Raw genomic sequence first — 5,000 nt, forward strand, 5'->3', positions numbered from 1 at the left:
CTTAACCTAACCTATATCGTGCCTTAACCTAACCTAATTTGTGCCTTAACCTAACCTAATTTGTGCCTTAACCTAACCTAATTTGTGCCTTAACCTAACCTAATTTGTGCCTTAACCTAACCTAATTTGTGCCTTAACCTAACCTAATTTGTGCCTTAACCTAACCTAATTTGTGCCTTAACCTAACCTAATTTGTGCCGTAACCTAACCTAATTTGTGCCGTAACGTAACCCATGTTGTGCCGTAACGTAACCCATGTTGTGCCGTAACGTAACCCATGTTGTGCCGTAACGTAACCCATGTTGTGCCGTAACGTAACCCATGTTGTGCCGTAACGTAACCCATGTTGTGCCGTAACGTAACCCATGTTGTGCCGTAACGTAACCCATGTTGTGCCGTAACCTAACCCATGTTGTGCCGTAACCTAACCCATGTTGTGCCTTAACCTAACCCATGTTGTGCCTTAACCTAACCCATGTTGTGCCTTAACCTAACCCATGTTGTGCCTTAACCTAACCCATGTTGTGCCTTAACCTAACCCATGTTGTGCCTTAACCTAACCCACGTTGTGCCTTAACCTAACCTACGTTGTGCCTTAACCTAACCCATGTTGTGCCTTAACCTAACCCATGTTGTGCCTTAACCTAACCCATGTTGTGCCTTAACCTAACCCATGTTGTGCCTTAACCTAACCCATGTTGTGCCTTAACCTAACCCATGTTGTGCCTTAACCTAACCCATGTTGTGCCTTAACCTAACCCATGTTGTGCCTTAACCTAACCCATGTTGTGCCTTAACCTAACCCATGTTGTGCCTTAACCTAACCCACGTTGTGCCTTAACCTAACCCACGTTGTGCCTTAACCTAACCCACGTTGTGCCTTAACCTAACCCATGTTGTGCCTTAACCTAACCTACGTTGTGCCTTAACCTAACCCATGTTGTGCCTTAACCTAACCCATGTTGTGCCTTAACCTAACCCATGTTGTGCCTTAACCTAACCCATGTTGTGCCTTAACCTAACCCATGTTGTGCCTTAACCTAACCCATGGTGTGCCTTAACCTAACCCATGGTGTGCCTTAACCTAACCCATGGTGTGCCTTAACCTAACCCATGTTGTGCCTTAACCTAACCCATGTTGTGCCTTAACCTAACCCATGTTGTGCCTTAACCTAACCCATGTTGTGCCTTAACCTAACCCATGTTGTGCCTTAACCTAACCCATGTTGTGCCTTAACCTAACCCATGTTGTGCCTTAACCTAACCCATGTTGTGCCTTAACCTAACCCATGTTGTGCCTTAACCTAACCCATGTTGTGCCTTAACCTAACCCATGTTGTGCCTTAACCTAACCCATGTTGTGCCTTAACCTAACCCATGTTGTGCCTTAACCTAACCCATGTTGTGCCTTAACCTAACCCATGTTGTGCCTTAACCTAACCCATGTTGTGCCTTAACCTAACCCATGTTGTGCCTTAACCTAACCCATGTTGTGCCTTAACCTAACCCATGTTGTGCCTTAACCTAACCCATGTTGTGCCTTAACCTAACCCATGTTGTGCCTTAACCTAACCCATGTTGTGCCTTAACCTAACCCATGTTGTGCCTTAACCTAACCCATGTTGTGCCTTAACCTAACCCATGTTGTGCCTTAACCTAACCCATGTTGTGCCTTAACCTAACCCATGTTGTGCCTTAACCTAACCCATGTTGTGCCTTAACCTAACCCATGTTGTGCCTTAACCTAACCCATGTTGTGCCTTAACCTAACCCATGTTGTGCCTTAACCTAACCCATGTTGTGCCTTAACCTAACCCATGTTGTGCCTTAACCTAACCCATGTTGTGCCTTAACGTAACCCATGTTGTGCCTTAACGTAACCCATGTTGTGCCTTAACGTAACCCATGTTGTGCCTTAACCTAACCTATAATGTGCCTTAACCTAACCTATAATGTGCCTTAACCTAACCTAAAGTGCGCCGTAACCTAAACTATATTGCGCCTTAACCTGACGCACGTTGTCGCTGAACCTGCTCTGTAATTGTTATGCAACCCGTTAAAGTAGTGTAGTGTTGCCTAACCGCAACCCTCGCAATATAGTTCGCTACTCGCACTGCCCGGTCCCCTGTGTATCGCGTCATGTTAAACACCTTGCAGGTGTTGCTGACTTTCCACATGCTCCTGCTATACACTGTAGTGTGGATAGCAGCAGGACGTACATGCCCCCCCCCCTTCCCCCCTGCCTTCGCAAGCTGGTCGGTGAGAAGTTTGCATGTTCAATGCCCTTCGCATGCCGACGTACTCAGCCTACGTTGTGGTACGGCCTGTCACCTGTCCGCCGATGTACGCAAAACCCACAAACTGTACTGCACATTGCTCCGTATGTACTGAATGATACATCGTGGCCCATGTGACCGTATGACGACAGCGCCTAGCAACGGCGGACCATACAGTCCAAATAGTGTGCACGCAGCTACGTGTCGTCTCCCTATAAGAGCTGGATTGCAGTGTGGTACGCCATACAGACGTGTGGGAGGAACGGACGCCCTGGATGGCGATCAGCATGAGCAGTCTGTTGATGTAGTGGAGCGTGTATTCGGACGTAGTCGTCTCTTCTCACACACCGTGATAGCATGTTGCACCGCGTTCCACATCTGCGACATGCTGCAGAGGCGGGCTGACAGTCGTTCGCGCAATGGACACCGCATACGTACGGGGTCTACCTTCCACGTGTTCTCTAGGCGTGCACATGTTGTTGCGTCTATGTGGGCAGACGTAGTGTGTTGTGACACCTGACACAGGCATGCAATACTCGTTGCAAATGGCGATGGACGTGTACGTTTGCTGGTGACGTTACGCAAATGAACAACCGGTAACCCGTTGTGGTGCGGTTGTTCTCGCTAGAGGTGAATCAGTGTTGGCGACGATCGGTCGAGCTATTAACCGGTTGTTTCAGGGATACCCACCATGCCCACGAACGTGAAAGGGGACCCACCATGCCCACGAACGTGAAAGGGGATCTGGGTGTGAGGCGATACGCGGCGGTGGCTGGGTGGGACCGTCCCCGGCCGGTGAGGGGGGGCCGCCCGGCGTGCTGGCAGCGCGGTGCGTGGGCGCACGCGCTACAGCCGGCTGGTGGGGGCGGCCGGTGGCAGGCGCGCCGGCCGACGGACGCGGCAGGCGGCGCAGCTGCGCGCCGGCGCCCCCTGCTCGCGGCGCCTTGCGGCCAAAGTAGGTCCTCGCGGGCCCGGTGCGAAGCGCGGTGGCCATCTGCAGTGTGCTGGTCCGATTGAGGACTTTGTGCGCTGAGGATGCGCCGCCGCCCGGCGCTCGGCGCCGCGACGCCGTCTGCTGCTCGGTCGCCCCAGCGGTTCTCGCAGGTGGTTTGTATCGCAGCTGTGCGGACGTGTTGGCGCGTGCGCTGTGCTGGGAGAGTTCGCTTCGGCACCCAAGTAGGGCTTTTGTCCTTCTGTGGCGCTGGCGTTGGAGCTGCCGGTCACCGTAGGTGGCGCGTGTTGTCTCCCGCCGGCAATGCCACGACAGCACGCTCCCGGGCCTCTGTCGGCAGCGGCAAGCTCAGTTGGGAGCACGGGTGGTCGCACCTAAAGCGTCTACTCGCCTAACTCCGGGCGATTGCGCCTCTCTCGAACCCGACCAAGTACTTAGGACGGCGCTGCGCGCCGCCGGGACCTGAGAGGGTTTCGAGGTGTGTTGTGCAGGGGAGCTCAGCCTCCTCCTGTTTGCAGAATAATTGAGCGGACGCTTGCGTGTTCGCGCGGGCCCCCGGGACACACTCCCGGGCGGCCGGCTGCTCAGCTCTAGTTGACGCAGCTCCCTGGTTGATCCTGCCAGTAGTCATATGCTTGTCTCAAAGATTAAGCCATGCATGTCTCAGTACAAGCCGCATTAAGGTGAAACCGCGAATGGCTCATTAAATCAGTTATGGTTCCTTAGATCGTACCCACGTTACTTGGATAACTGTGGTAATTCTAGAGCTAATACATGCAAACAGAGTCCCGACCAGAGATGGAAGGGACGCTTTTATTAGATCAAAACCAATCGGTCGGCTCGTCCGGTCCGTTTGCCTTGGTGACTCTGAATAACTTAGGGCTGATCGCACGGTCCTCGTACCGGCGACGCATCTTTCAAATGTCTGCCTTATCAACTGTCGATGGTAGGTTCTGCGCCTACCATGGTTGTAACGGGTAACGGGGAATCAGGGTTCGATTCCGGAGAGGGAGCCTGAGAAACGGCTACCACATCCAAGGAAGGCAGCAGGCGCGCAAATTACCCACTCCCGGCACGGGGAGGTAGTGACGAAAAATAACGATACGGGACTCATCCGAGGCCCCGTAATCGGAATGAGTACACTTTAAATCCTTTAACGAGTATCTATTGGAGGGCAAGTCTGGTGCCAGCAGCCGCGGTAATTCCAGCTCCAATAGCGTATATTAAAGTTGTTGCGGTTAAAAAGCTCGTAGTTGGATTTGTGTCCCACGCTGTTGGTTCACCGCCCGTCGGTGTTTAACTGGCATGTATCGTGGGACGTCCTGCCGGTGGGGCGAGCCGAAGGCGTGCGACCGCCTCGTGCGTGCTCGTGCGTCCCGAGGCGGACCCCGTTGAAATCCTACCAGGGTGCTCTTTATTGAGTGTCTCGGTGGGCCGGCACGTTTACTTTGAACAAATTAGAGTGCTTAAAGCAGGCAAGCCCGCCTGAATACTGTGTGCATGGAATAATGGAATAGGACCTCGGTTCTATTTTGTTGGTTTTCGGAACCCGAGGTAATGATTAATAGGGACAGGCGGGGGCATTCGTATTGCGACGTTAGAGGTGAAATTCTTGGATCGTCGCAAGACGAACAGAAGCGAAAGCATTTGCCAAGTATGTTTTCATTAATCAAGAACGAAAGTTAGAGGTTCGAAGGCGATCAGATACCGCCCTAGTTCTAACCATAAACGATGCCAGCCAGCGATCCGCCGCAGTTCCTCCGATGACTCGG

General features: G+C 52.4%; 1 non-coding gene across 1 annotated transcript in view; it reads left to right on the forward strand.

Annotated features, from left to right (window-relative positions):
- The first annotated feature begins 3,832 nt into the window (after nt 1-3,832).
- LOC126431851 (small subunit ribosomal RNA) overlaps nt 3,833-5,000 on the forward strand; it is a 1,909-nt gene continuing 741 nt past the window's right edge. Inside the window, exon 1 of the ribosomal RNA XR_007577799.1 lies at nt 3,833-5,000. This exon is cut by the window's right edge and continues 741 nt beyond it. This is a non-coding gene — a ribosomal RNA (small subunit ribosomal RNA).

This window comes from Schistocerca serialis, unplaced genomic scaffold, assembly GCF_023864345.2.
Source record: "Schistocerca serialis cubense isolate TAMUIC-IGC-003099 unplaced genomic scaffold, iqSchSeri2.2 HiC_scaffold_1115, whole genome shotgun sequence".
NCBI classification, from domain to species: Eukaryota; Metazoa; Arthropoda; class Insecta; order Orthoptera; family Acrididae; genus Schistocerca; species Schistocerca serialis.